At 33.1% G+C, this 15780-nt stretch overlaps 1 pseudogene; it reads left to right on the top strand.

Annotated features, from left to right (window-relative positions):
- The first annotated feature begins 6923 nt into the window (after window positions 1-6923).
- On the top strand, window positions 6924-10767 carry LOC120171086 (annotated as a pseudogene).
- Window positions 10768-15780: the final 5013 nt, after the last annotated feature.

Raw genomic sequence — 15780 nt, 5'->3', positions numbered from 1 at the left:
TCATGAAACCATATCTTGCTCCAAGTTGATGGACTCTTGACCATCTTTTAAACCCGACATCTTTTAGTGTTTGAGAACATTGAGGCAAAACACGTCTTAAACAATTTATATGCTTATTAAAATCCACTTTCCGATAAGCTTTTACAGCCTTCCAGTATGTCCATTTGTGATTTTTTATACCAGCAGACCTTGATTTTAGATTCTATACAAATGAACACCACAAAGTCCATGAAAAGCATCTGGGAAACACCTTCTAACAACGTTGTCAATTGAGTTTACCCTATCGGATATGATTGTCAGATTGCTAATAGGACTTATGCAATCCCTAAGATGCCCCATAAACCATGTCCATGAATCAGAGGTTTCAGATTTGCCAACCCCGTAAGCTATTGGCAGTATCTCATTGTTAGCATCTATGGCCACTGCTAATGAGTTTACTCCAAGGTATCGACCTTTCAAATGTGCTCCGTCAACTATAATAACTGGGCGCATGCAAGTAATAAACGAACGAATCTAAAAAATCATATACACAAGAAATATAATCATTTAAATGTGAAATGCATGCAACTAACAAAAATGTGTCAACAAAATAATAATTATTTACTAACCGCAGCACCAATGGCGATAAACAGAAACTCAAAGCGTCCATATCTATCTGTTTTGATATGAGTTACCGACCCAGGATTTTTCAGCTTTAAATTGTGACAATAAGTCGGCAGTTGGGAAAACGATGCTTCTGGCGACCCCCTAAACAATTCCAAGGCATAACATTTGACTTTTGTGTTGAGAATTTGGCTATCGCGTTGCGAATTTGACTTCTGTGTTGCGATTTACAAATTCGCGTTGCGAATTTGAATTTTGTGTTGCGAATTTGACTACCGCGTTGTGAATTTGACTTTTGTGTTGCGATTTACAAATTCGCGTTGCGATTTACAGATTCGCGTTGCGAAATTGGAAACTGGGTTGCAAAATTAGAGTTCACGTTGCGAATTTATTGGTCATTTTGGCAAATCCAAAAAAAGTTGGTTAAAATTGTATATTATAAGGCATTTTCGGTCACTGCGGTTATTTTCTCTTTCATAAAATGGCTCATTAAAATCATATATTGTTTGAACAGTTTCCCACTCATGATCAATAATGATTTCCAACTCATTTTCCCTATTAACAAGCAAGTTTATGGCTAATCTAGCCTCAAGTGCCCTATGAATCATTGAGTAAGTATAATTCCATCGAGTAGGAACATTCAATAACAACTTACCACGAAAATAATAATCACAGTCTTTGACAGCTAATTCAAACCTTTTTGAACTATCAAGCTCAAAATGTGGGCAACACACCTTATACGGAAGTCCTTACCATTACAAGGAAGAGGAGAAATGACATTCAAATCATATCTACGTCTTTTAACCATTTTATCATTTGCAGAAACATTATCAAGAGTTATGGTAAAAGTTTTTTTTTCAAGACCCCACTTATATATCATTTTTTTTACAAACTAAAAAATTGACTCATCATCATGAGGTGGAGGAAAACGACAAAAATTCAGTATTTTAGATTGAAGTTTCTAGCTATTATCAACATAATGTGTAGTAAGAGCAAAATAATAACGTGAAATGCAGGCAAACCATCCATCACATGTAAAACATATACGACTTGAAACAGAATGCATTGAATCTAGTAGCAATTTTTATGCTTTTCATACTCCAACATGCAATACTTAGTAACATTATACCTCGATATATTCTTCACACTAAAATTAAGGTAATGATGTAAATCCCTATGTTTTTCATGTTCAACCATACTCAAAGCATAACCATGACACAAAATAGCTTCATCAAACAATTCACATTGTCTATTTTGATCAAAAGTACCAAAGCAGGATTTTCAGCAAGATATTCCTTATAAGATTGGCATTTCTCAGTATGCCTTCTAGGGTTAAATGTACCAAAATAAGAATCAACTTTATACCTTTTAATTTGACAATACTTACACTCGGCATAAACATAATCATCGACAGATTTGACGAAGGTGTAATGCTCCCAAATAGGATAAATTCTTCTCCCTAACTCAATTGAACATGTAACCTTCCTCTTAGAAGATTTATGGACATCAACTACTTCAGACAGTTGATCGTTTACATCCCATTAAAAAAGAAAAAATGTTAGTAAATAGAAAAATCATAAAGTGAAAAAAAATAAAAACATATTTTACCTATTTCAGAATGTTGTTCATTCTGATTTACTTGTAAGTCTCTTACAAATTATTAAAAAAAATTATTAGTCTTGAAATAAAAATTAAAAACAAAAAAATTAAAAAAAGTAGTAGGACTTTTTACATGGAAAGTTCAACTCTTAAGATAGACTATCCATCAAACCCTAAAAAAGTAAGGTTTCAAATAGGGAAGAGTTTCAGTTAGAGAAGAAGAAGGGAAATAGTCTCGGTTACAGAATAAGATTAACAGTGTTAAAGTTTTTGTAAACAAAAGAATAATGGGATAATTGAAAAATCTCGATTAGAGAAGAATATGAACATTGATGGGTTTTGGGGTTTTGAAGAATAAAAAAAGGGAAGTGGAAGAGTCTCGGTTAGATAAGGGGAATAGGGGATGGACAAAAGAAGAAGAAGAGGAAGTGGAAGGGGAAGGGAATAGGAGATGAATAGAAGAAGGAGAAGGAGAAGGGTCTCGGCGAGAGAAGGGGAAAGGGAGATGAACAGTGAGATGAACGGTGTTTGGGATTATGGGAAATAGAAGAAGTGGAAGAGGACGAGTATCAGCTGAAGAAGGGGGAATGGGGATGAATAGTGGGATTTGGGATTGAGGGTTAGGGAATAAGATGAATAGTGCTTCAATTTGGGGTTTAATCTTTAAAAATAGGTAGGTGAAATGTGTTTAGTGTTTGTAAGGATCAAACATGAGGGGAAGATGAAGAGTCTCGATTGAAAAAGGGAAAAGGGGGATGAACGGTGGGATTTAGGGTTTAGGGTTAGAAAAGAATATAAATGGTGGGATTTGGGTTTTAGGGTTGGGGAAAAAGAAGATAAACAAATGAGGTGAGTTGTTTTTATGTTTTCGAGAATCAAAAAAGGGAAAAGTGAAAGAACACGTAAAGAAAAATATCAACAAGTTGGGTTTTGATCTAAAAAATGTTTTGCCAAGGTTTTTGGTGTTTGTAAGGATCAAACATGAGTTTTATGGATGAACAAGAGATGAAAAAGAGATGAACAATGGGTGTTTAATCGAAAAAAAATAATAAATTAATGGGATTTTGGTTTTTGTGGCTAAGAATTCTAGAGAGAATGTAGAGAATTTGAAAGAAACAAGGTTCTAGAGAGAGCAAAATGATAAAATTATAAAATTATAAAATTTCTAAAAATGGAAAATTTTGGCTATAAATACTGCTTAGATTCGATCATCTAGGCTCACGTGTGCCCGAAAAATCTTTAATGGGATTGTAGCCCTTTCCCCTAGTTTTTAAATAATCAATTTAGTCAAAAAATGTATTAATTTAGTCTTTAAATTTTTAATTTTTTCAATTTGATCCTACGAATTTTATAATTTAATAAATATAACTATATATTTATATACTTTAATACTTCTATTTATATACTTTAATACTTTATATTATATACTTTAATACTTTATATTTAATACTTATATTATATCGTTTAACACTTTATATTATATACTTTAATACTTATGTACTTCATATTTAATACTTATATTTACATACTTTATACTTTATATTTAATACTTATATTATATAGTTTAATACTTTACATTATATACTTTAATACCTATACTTTATTAATTTATATTTAATACTTATATTTATATACTTTAATACTTTATATTTAATACTTATATTATATAGTTTAATACTTTATAGTATATACTTATACTTATAATTTATATGTATATATACTTTTATACTATATAATTTATATACTTATATATTTTATATTTTATATTATATAATCTAATACTTTATAGTTTATATATATAAAGTTTTAGTATAGAGTATATATATGTATATAATAATATAAAGTATATAAGTATATATATAATAATATAAAGTATATAAGTATATATATAAACTATAAAGTATTAAATATAAAGTATTAAGGTATATAATAAAAAGTATATAAGTATATAAATTATATAGTATAAAAGTATATATACATATAATATACTTATAATGTATTAATGTATTAATCTATGCATAAGTATAATGTACATTATATATACATGCATAATATTATCAAACATTCATTATACATATTATACACATATATATTATAATTATTTTAATTTTCCCCAACTTTTGAAACTAATGCAATTCAGTCCATTTTACAATTTTTCATCACATTTTACAATTTTTTTGATTTGATCCTTTTATGTTGCTTATTGTATTTAAATTTTAATTGGTAATTTCACATTTGTTCAATTTTGTCCTTCAAATTATATTTGTATATGAAATTGACCCATACTTATTTATATTTTTGTAATTTACTTCAAAACCTGTAAAATGTAAATCACATAATAAATTTCAATTCAAATTATGTTCACCAACTTTTTAAACGTATGCAATTTAGTCCATTTTTATATTAATATTAGCTTCATATTTTATAATTAATTCAATTTCATCTCTCATCAATGTGTGTTGTTTAATTTATTTAGTTTTTTATTTCCAATATCATGTTTGTTCAATTTAGTACTTCAAATTATATTTGTATCAAAATTAACCCATAATTATTAATATTTTTGTAATTTATTCTAAATCATATACAATTACGAATTACAATTCGGCGTTCTCACTCACGTTCATTAAACATTGAAATGCATAAAATAATTAACAAAAAAATAATTTGACTTGAAGTTAATCCTTATCTAGTAAGATCTAACCTGAATTTTGTCTGTTAATGATGTCACTCGATCTGAAAGAGATCTGACTGAAGTTCATCTATACCTGAATTAACCTGGAATTTAACTGTTTCGAACCTGAACCATTTTGACCTGAATTGACATCAATCGGAACTAAAATTATCCGAACTGAATCTGATGTCAAATCAACCTGAAAATGACCCGAACTAATTTGACTTAGACTCGACCTGATTCGAATCGAACCATTAAATTGATGTGACTCAACTTGTATCTGATTTGACCTGACCTGACAGGATCCGAATGATTACATGATTTTACAACCCTAGTCTCCACCCAAAGCCATCTTGTATCAAAACATATTGATAACTCCGTAAAAAGGCTACTTTTAAGGTCTTTTTCACTTAAGTTATTGTTTGTCTAATGGTGCATTTAGGTCATTTTAGATTAATGTAGTTGCATATAGTTGTATTTGTGGTGGTTATAATATTTTATTTTGTTAAGGTGCTATATGAGGAGGAATGTGTGGTTTTTAATGATGTGCAGGAAATAACAAGCAAAATGGTGACCTGGGAAGGAATGTCATGACATCACACGTTGCTGAAGCATATTGAAATGCCTTGGCATTTCTGGCGCAGAAAAGGGAAAAATATATTTTTAACAAAATGACAACTGGCAAGGCACGCATCTGATGGTTATAACCACATGATGGGGACCACTGACACATGTGAGGATAGAATTCACGCACAAGAAATGACTCTAGGGGTATGATACTTATTTTGAGTGCAAAAACCCAAGAATACCCTTAGATATTTTTATTATAAAAACACCTCATAGGAGAGAGAAAATATGGAGACTCCAGTTGGAAAATTCTCCATTTCTTTCATCTTCTCCACTATTTTCTTCCCTCCATTTTCTTAGTGGTGTTCCTCCATTAACGAGCTCCAAGGAGTAGCGAGCTAGGTGTCCGAGAAGAGCTAGCGAGCTAAGGTGATTTGTGGTGGTTAAGGACGCGTCGAAGGCTTTTTCCTCCTTCCCCTTTGCTATTATTTTTCATTTGAGATTGTGTTGTTGGAACAAATGATTTTTATGATTTATTTCATGGATGATTCGAACCCCACCATGAATTAACCTTATTTGATGGGAGTTCACGATGGATATTTAAATTTTATTTCAATGGATGATTGCTATTTTCTATGATTTTATTTGTTTTGTTTATGATGCTTAATGTCCTAAGGTTGTAGGAGCTATGAGAGTAGTCATTCCTTAGGAAAATATTTAGTTTTAGAGAGAAACTAAATAACATATCTTTAGTATTCGAGAGAAACTAAGGAGGATCTACATAAACAATGGGTTTTAGATAATAAGTAAGCCTAATCCTAAAGCTAGGATTAGATGCTAGTAAAAAATACTAAATGGCATTACCATGACATATTTTGTTCCACTAATGGAATCATTGCACCTGCTAACGCCAATAGGTATTTGCATGGCATTGTCATCATGTCGAGTCCCTTTACTAGAGATAGCATAGGGCACTTTTAGTAAACTCTATCTAGCAAGTAAAACATACAAGTGCAATCATTTTGAGAAGTCAGACTTAAATATCCTAGTGACTCCTACCATTCATTCCTGTTGTAGTTTATTATGCGAGGATTATCAAACTATCATTTATTTACTGTTTTATCATTTTTCATTGACTTGACATTTTTATCATTTTCATCATTATACTCTGCTCTATTTTATCACATCATCATTTGTTATCACACCACACCATCATTTCATTCTCACCAATACATATTGCCTTTACATTTATCATTGGTACATACCATTACTAACTATAGTTAGATAGAGTAGTGCTTTGCTTTGGATAAACTTTATAATTTCCACCAATCCCTGTGGGGACGATACTCACTCATCACTTTATTACTTGAGCGATTGTGTATACTTGCACATTATTTACGTATAATTTAATAGTACTCACAAAATGCGAACACATATCGTTTGTAGTTTGGCCTGCATCCTTCAACAGTTTATTGTATTATATTCTATCCCTTGCTCTTTACCGTCTCCTATGGAGGATGCTAGGGAATCCCTTCTTTCCCTCAGCTAGGCCGGCGAGGACAGCCGCCACAGGGAGTAGATACTTTCAAAACCATCAAATCGCTCCTCGTCCACAACCTTCACCGTTGGCACTGAAGACATCCCATCGATCAACGGCGTCCATGACTTCTTCAGTGAATACCTGATTGAATCCAAGAAACTCTGGTTCCTTGCTGGTCCCGCCATCTTCACTTCCGTATACCGGTACTCCCTTGGGGCCGTCACTCAAGTATTTTCCGACCAAGTTAGTACTCTAGCTCTTGTTGTCGTCTCTATCGAGCACTCTGTCATCGCCGGTTTCTCCTTCGGCATCATGTAAGTGTAAATTAAATATATATGGTTAACGGTTTTGCTTTAGTTAGTTAAATTAGCTACAAATAAAATTTGATTAAACTTGAATAGATTGGCATGGGAAGTGCGCTGGAAACTCTATGCGGCCAAGCATTTGGAGCAGGGCAGCTTGAAATGCTAGGGATATACATGCAAAGATCATGGGTCATCCTCAACTCAACGGCTTTGTGCCTAAGCTTGTTGTACATATTCGCGGCTCCGATTTTGAGGCTAATAGGCCAAACAGAAAGCATATCGAAGGCCGCCGAAACCTTCGCGATATGGATGTTACCGCAACTGTTTGCTTACTCGTTTAACTTTCCGATGGAGAAGTTGCAAGATTATGGTGATGTATGTCGGTGGTAGCCGGTGTGGCATTAGTTCTACACTTTGAATTTAGTTGGCTGTTGATGTTGAAGCTGGGACGGGGGCTGGTGGGTGTAGCCATTGTTTTGAATATGTAGTGGATTTTCATAATCGTGTCTCATGTTTTGTACATAATCAGTGGCACTTGTGGTCGGGCTTGGAGCGGCTTCTCTTGGAAGGCATTTCACAACTTATGGGGATTGGTTAGATTGTTTTTTGCTTCAGCAGTAATGCTATGGTAAGTGAAGCGTAACACTTATGCTACGTTTAGTAACATTATTTTATATTACATATTTAACAAAAAAAAAAATTTAATTGTATGCCAATTATTTTTATTAAAACAAAAACATTTGCAGTCTAAAGACTTGGTATTTTATGACATTGATTCTGTTCGCGGCTTACCTGAAGGACGCTGAACTTTCTGTGGATGCATTATCTATCTGGTGAGTATACTTATTAAGTAATCATCCTTAATTAATTTAAGTAATTGTCTTTGTATGTTCGAAGCATGTTGTAGATTAAGGATTAACACATGTTTTTATGTTTGAGGTGTGAATCTAAAAAATTATATTAAAAATTTTAAAAATATAAAAGTTTATAATATAAAACTAAATCATCAATATAAAATATAAAAAATATCTAAATTATATAAAATTTTAAAATTTTAAAAAGATTAGATCATATCTCCTCATTCCTTGGCATTTAATTTGCTACTTTTTTATTTTTTCTAAAAATATTAATTAATGTCTAATAATACTTGTTAACATAATACACATAAAGAGAAATATCCTTAATTTATTTTGAATTAAAAAAATTAATGTAGTAAATATAATCTCGGGTACATTACAAGTTTAGTATTCCAATTATCATTTTTTCTATGTTGATCACCTAATTATTATTTTTTTCAAAATCATACCTAACGTTATGTTTTGGTTTCATTTTGATCATCCACTGTTACAGAATTAAAAGAAATGTTGACATGACATTACCTTATGATAAAATATCAAAACTACCAATAATTTTTTAATAGCGAGTGACTGAAATTAAATCAAAACGTAACGTTAGTTAGATATGACTTTGAAACAAAAAACAATTGAATGACAAAAAGAGAACAAAAATACTAGTCCGGATACTCGATATGTAGTTTACCCTGTAATCTTTCCAAAAATAATCTCTTAACTCTTGTTTATAAGCACATCTTAGGCCGAATTCCTCACTTATTATTGTCGGTCACAAAGTTCAAAATAAAAATAAAAGTATAACGTTAGATATGATTTTGAGATTACAAAAAACAATTGAATGACTAAAAGAGAACAAAAATGATAGTCAGCATATTAAATATGCAGTTTACCCTATAATCTTTTGACTTTTGTTTACAAGCATATCTTAGGCCGAATTCTTCCCTAATCATTGTCGGTCACAAAGTTTAAAAAAAAAGCCACCGACAATAATAATCATATAAAAATTGAATAAATGCTGTTAGTTAGCAGATGTGGGACAATAATTAGACGTTGTGTCACTTTGAAACCTTTAATGTTTTCAACAATTACTTTCTTAGAAAATTCAGCATTGAATTTCGACAACATTTGAAGCAGACAATGGTATGGACATATGTACACATGCACGATCATGTATCACATGCTATTCTTCTTATGTTGAACTTTTCATATATTATTAGAATAAAGAACTGAATTTTGCAGTATGAACATACTGGGGTGGACGTCATGGTATCTATGGGGATGAATGCAGCAGTAAGGTAACATATAACCTATAAGCATAATAATGTTAATTTACTTGTAAAATCATATAAAAAAATTCAACAATTATGGAGCACATTAAATTTTTATAATACTTGGATGAATGAATGTGGCAGTGTTAGGGTTTCAAATGAACTGGGAGCAGGGCATCCAAGAACAGCTAAATTTGCATTGGTGGCGGCGGTGACATCTACATTTATAATCGGTGTCATAATCTCCCTTACTCTCATCATCTTTAGGAATCGTTATCCTTACTTGTTTTCAAATGACTCGCGAGTTCAAGATCTCGTTATACAACTCACTCCACTATTGGCTCTTTGCATAATCATCAACAATATTCAACCTGTACTCTCAGGTTTGATCTTTGAATTCTAATATTTATACTAATTCATTTACATATTTTCAAATTATATCATATATATGTGTGTGTAAATTTTGATGGCTTTTATTGTTTTAGGAAATTCACAATATATGGAAATTCGATCGCATTATTTAATTTTGTGTATAATTATTATTATTTTTATTATATAGGAATGGCCCTTGGGGCTGGATAGCAAACAATTGTTGCTTACATAAACATTGCATGTTATTATCCCTTTGGAGTTCCTTTGGGTCTTACATTAGGTTTCGTGCTACAAATGGGTGTCAAGGTATGTATCTCCTTGTGTCGTCTGCAAAGATGGATCGAAGGGAGACGGCGGAGGCAGATACCCTAAAAAATTCAAATTATCATATATTTTAGATATTTCCTTTGTATTTTCTATTGATAATATGTATTTGTCCCCAATAATTTCTTCAGTTTGTCATCTCCTAAAATTTTAAAAAATTTTACCTCCCTAACATAAATCTTCGTTCGTCCTAGTCATCTCGTTATCATTAATGTTCATCATTGAAATTATTTGGTGTTCTTTTAATTGTTTTTAACCTAATTTTTGTCGGGAATTAAAAAATTTTACCTCCCTAACAAAATCTTCGTTCGTCCTAGTCATCTCGTTATCATTAATGTTCATCATTGAAATTATTTGGTGTTCTTTTAATTGTTTTTAACCTAATTTTTGTCGGGGAATTAGGTGCGGCATGCTATCAGGAACAGTAGTGAAAACTTGTGTATTACTTGGAATGATTTACAAAACCAATTGGGACACAGAGGTAAGAACTATGCCTGAACAAATATATTAAAAAATTGGAAATGTTATATTTAACTTGACTTATGCGTGTGTATGTTATTGCAGGCTGAAATTGCGGAGGAGAGGATAAAGAAATGGGGAGGTGACATTGACGACGAAGGGAAGAAAATGTTAGAAAATAATGATTGAAAAGGAACAATTTTATATAGTATAGGCAAAATAATGATTGAAAAGGAACAATTTTATATAGTATAGGCATGTGGGGTTTTATTGGTGGTGGTTGTTGATTTCATTTATCAATGGATGACTCAGATTCCAAACAAGTTTAGCAAAAGACAAGAGAGATAGTTGGGTAATTAATTGTTAAATAATAAAATGGTTTGCAGTTTAGAGGTTTGTACATTGATTCTGTGGATGCATTGTCTATCTGATGACTACATTAATTTATAATTAATCGCTTTAACTACTACGTGGTGTTTGTTTGGATTGAAAACATGCGATTGATGATTATTTAAAAGAAAGTTTTCAGTTTTATCAAGTTGATGATTATCCCTCCTTGTTGATTTTTTGTCATCCTGATTCTAATTCGAAAAATAAAAGTTTTCATTTGATTTTCTTAAAGTTTCGGGTTCTAACACTATGTATGTTAAATATATAAGCATTCAATATAAAACGATTGAGAGTCTTTGAATAGATACTATCTTGTATTCATCCTATATTAATCACCATGAAAAATATGAACAAATAATAATACCCAAAATTTCTTCAAGCTGGTGGTCAGACGAATGTTGATTGGTATCGAAATCTTCTGTCTCTATAAGGATGTGAAAGAGGACCGAATAAAGAAGATGGTTTTAATCCTTTTTCTCAGACTTCAACGAAAAATTTTATAATGAATCTTACTGTTGATGTTATGTGTATAGTCATTATGACTACCCGTAGATCGGTAGATTAAATAGTAGATTTAGTTATAATGGGTTGTAATGGATCACATCATTCACATGGATATGTCATAAATCATGTCAAAAGGTCGCGTTTGAAAGACTTTTGAGGTCCTTTCTCCAGAGATGTCGCGCATTGTTGCCTTCTCTCGGTGAAGTTCTCTTTGATTATCACTTGAAGTTGCTGTTTGCAGCTCTTCTTGGAGGAGGCCCCGTGGGACCGTTGATTCTGAGGTACTTTCAGGCTTTCGCGGGCCCAATATATGAAAGTTGCTAAGGCGTTTGGCGAAGCTACCAACCTTATGGCCAGAGCCGTGGAATCCTTTTGATTAGCAGAGGAAATCTTGGCTCTGCCTTTGCAAGAACCTTTTCTAGGGGTAATGAACCAGGAAAAGTAGTTACAACTAAGGATACTGAGTTGCAGGCAACCGATGTATGAATCCAACATTGAGAGGGGAGTTGGAGTATTTGAAGTGGGAGCTTGTAATCGCTCGAAGAGAGGCCCGAGAGGGTAAAGAAGCCGAAGGGAAAGTTGTCGACGCTAGGAAGTGAGTGACAGAGGCTCGAAAAGATGTTATGGAACTGTGGCACTAGAAGGAAGTTGTTACATTGGATGATAAAATCCGTTGTGTCCTGCGTGAAATCGTCACAGAGGCACCTTTAATCAAGATGTGGAGACTACTCCCGAAAGTGATCTTATTCCCGCTTTGGAGATTGCTTCAAGTAAGGTAGTCGTTGGCCAGAATATTTTTGTTAGCAATCCTTCAATTTGATCTTTCTGTATAGGGGTGCACAAAAAATCCGAATATCCGAATATCCGAAAAAAATATCCGAAACCGGTTTTGGGAAAAACCGGTTTTTTTTAACCGGATCGGATTTTTTTAAACCGATTATTTTAACCGGTTTGGAGAAAAAAACCCAGACCGGTTTTATAACCGGATAAAAAACCGGTTTGAAAAAAACCGGTTAAAAAACGGTTTTTATCCGAAAAAAAAAACCGGTATGGGTTTAAAAAACTAGCCGTTAATATAGCCGTTTGTGACCGTTTTTGACCGTTTTTTTCTTTAAAAAATTACTATTTTACCATCCTAAACATGTATAAATAGGTTGAGGATGTATTTGGTTGATTACAACTTTCTCAAATCTTATTACACAACACTTAAACATCTCTCAAATCTTAGTTTGTAATTTTTATTATCATGAGTAACACTGCTGAATCTTCCGTCGGGGAAAACCTTGAAGTCGTGAGAGTGATCGAACACACTCGAAACAAAGATATTTGGGATCACTACGATTTATGTGAGATGTCAAATGGCTCGAGGAGGGCGCGTTGTAAACTTTGTCTAAAGTTTCTTGCATCGGAAGGAAACACAACGTTGAAGAACCATTTGACAAAATCATGCAAGGCACTTCGCTCAAAGATCGGATCCTAGTCAATCGAATCTTACACCGCAAGGTGGTGTTTTTGTTTACGACAACGAAAAATTACGAGAAGTTTACAAAGTTCGTGATTACAAAAGCATTGCCGTTCGACCACTTTGATGATGAAGATTTCACGACAACAATTCAACAACTAATGCAACCACGTATACTCAAGTAAGTCGTACTACCCTTAGAAGAGATGCTATAAAAATGTGGCGTACGGCGAGGGAAAAAATGATTTTAGGATTCCAAGAACACGTTATGGTGTGTCGCTTACATGTGACGTTTGGAGTTCCCCTCATAATACCGGAAATTCTTTTTTAGCCGTTACGTCACATTGGTTAGATCAAGATAATTGGCAAATGATGAAAAGAACAATCGCGTTTGAATTATCGGTGAGCCGCATACCGGTGCTAATTTATTTACACTTTTAAAACGGGTAATTTGTCTTTATAAATTAGAAAATAAAGTTTTTCTATATCCTTTGATAATGCATCGAATAATACAAACGCGGTTCCAAGATTGAAAATATTACTTTCATCGATTTTAGACGGTGCGTTTTTTCATACCGTTGCGTTGCACACATAATTAATTTATCCGTGCAAGCCGGTTTGGAGGTTATTGAGCCAATTAGATTAGAATTTAAACAATGATAAAATCGATTCTTTGTAACAACAACAAAAGACTAAATGATTATAAACGATTTTGTAAGTCTGTAATAAAAAAGCTTTGAGTCCTAATTTGGATTGTCTAACTCGTTGGAACTCAACTTGGATGATGATGCATACTGCCTTAAGGCAAAGGGAAACATTGCAAACATTTCACGATCGGCTTTTCGAGAGGGGTCATGTCCCAGACATTTATCCGGATTCGAGTTGGGAAACTATAGCCAAAATAACCGATTTGCTTGAGGTTTTTAAAATGCAACAACTTTTTTATCCGGTGTTTATTACCCTACTAGCCTGTTGGTTCTTAATCAAATATTTTGTTGGCTACCCGACTAAATGACTTTGAATTTGAAACCGAAGTTTTTCAAGAAATTGGCTTTGCAATGAAGGAAAAACTTTTAAAATATTTTAAGGAGATTCCCCCCATTTTTACTTGTGCCGCCGCTTTAACCCAACGTTAAATGTTGGTGGGGTTGAAACACTAATTGAACAAATGCGTTTGCTTTAATCTAACCGATGATGAACCCAACTTTGTCCAAAACCAAATAATTATTTTAACAAATGTTTTCGAGACATGTTTGCAATTTATTTAACTAAATACGGATCAAGTAGTGTAATACACGATCAAATGAGAATGAATGCGGAATCATCTAGTAGACGTCCAAGTAACTAAATTTGAATCTTTTTAACACTCTTGTAAATTCCCAATCCAAACGATCACGTACTACCACCAAGTAGCGAGTTGGGAAATTACATGTCATGCGATTTTCTATCAAAAATGACATTTGAAGAGTTTGAAAGTTTGGATATTTTGGCTTGGTGGAAAGAAAAGGAAGCACAATTTCCGATTCTAGCCGCCATGGCCCGTGATTTACTAACCGTCCAAGCTTCTACGGTAGCTTCGGAATCCGCTTTTCTGTTAGTGGCAGGGTTATATCACAACGGAGATCAAGACTAAGTCCCGAGTCGGTGGAAGTATGCATTTGTTTAAAGGATTATTTGGATGGAGCGGCTCGTAAGCAACATATCACCACCCTAGAAGATGCAATTGATGCCGATTTGGAAGCAAACTTACACATTGAAGAAGTTGAACTGGAAATCCCCTCCAAACGAAGAAGGCGAAGATGATGAAGAAGAGATGGCAATGTAGTTTATTTTATAACTTTATTTCAATTATCGTAAACTTTGTTTCAATTATCGAACTTGAAGTTTTTAAGTATTTGAATTTATCGAACTTGGAAGTTTTTAAGTATTTGAATTTATCGAACTTGGAAGTTTTTAAGTATTTGAATTTATCAAACTTGGAAGTATTTAAGTATTTCAATTATGTTGAGTTAATTAAGTATTTCAATTAAGTATTTGAATTTATCGAACTTGAGGTTTGATGCTTTCTCTTTGATTCTCTCTTGATTCTAGTTGCTTGATGTTTCTTGTCTTTGATCAATGACTTCTAAGCTTGCTTAAATACACCTTGAATCATTTCTGAACGTTAGTGATAATTAATGAAGATAATATAGCCGTTTAAGTGTGAAAACATTTAATAAAAATGCTTAGAGCGTGGGGGAATCGTTTAAGTCACTGTTTTTATTAAATAAAAATAATTTTTTATTATTTCAGGTCGGGTCGGGTTGGATTTCTAATTCATATATTCGGGTCGGGTCGGATGAAACTTTATTTTGTTCGGTTCAGATCGGGTTTTTTAAGTGTGATATTCGAGTCGAGTCGGGTCGGGTTTTTTTAAGTGTGATATTCGAGTTGGGTCGGGTCGGATTCGGGTTTAGGGTGAAAAAAACTGGACCGACCCGAAAATATATATAATTCGAGTCGGGTCGGATTAAGTCACTGTTTTATTAAATAAAAATAATTTTTTATTATTTCGGGTCGGGTCGGGTCGAGTCGGATTTCTAATTCATATATTCAGGTCGGGTCGGATGAAACTTTATTTTGTTCGGGTCGGGTCGGGTTTTTTAAGTGTGATATTCGGGTCGGGTTTTTTTAAGTGTGATATTTGGGTCGGATCGGGTCGGGTTCGGGTTTAGGGTGAAAAAAACTGGACCGACTCGAAAATATATATAATTCGAGTCGGATCGGATTAAGTCAGTGTTTTTATTAAATAAAAATATTTTTTTATTATTTCAGGTCGGGTCGGGTCAGATTTCTAAATCATATTTTCGGGTCGGGTCGGATGAA

This window comes from Hibiscus syriacus, unplaced genomic scaffold (assembly GCF_006381635.1).
Source record: "Hibiscus syriacus cultivar Baekdansim isolate YM2019G1 unplaced genomic scaffold, ASM638163v2 tig00003041_pilon, whole genome shotgun sequence".
Taxonomy (NCBI): Eukaryota; Viridiplantae; Streptophyta; class Magnoliopsida; order Malvales; family Malvaceae; genus Hibiscus; species Hibiscus syriacus.
This window is presented reverse-complemented; position numbering and strand designations above follow the sequence as displayed.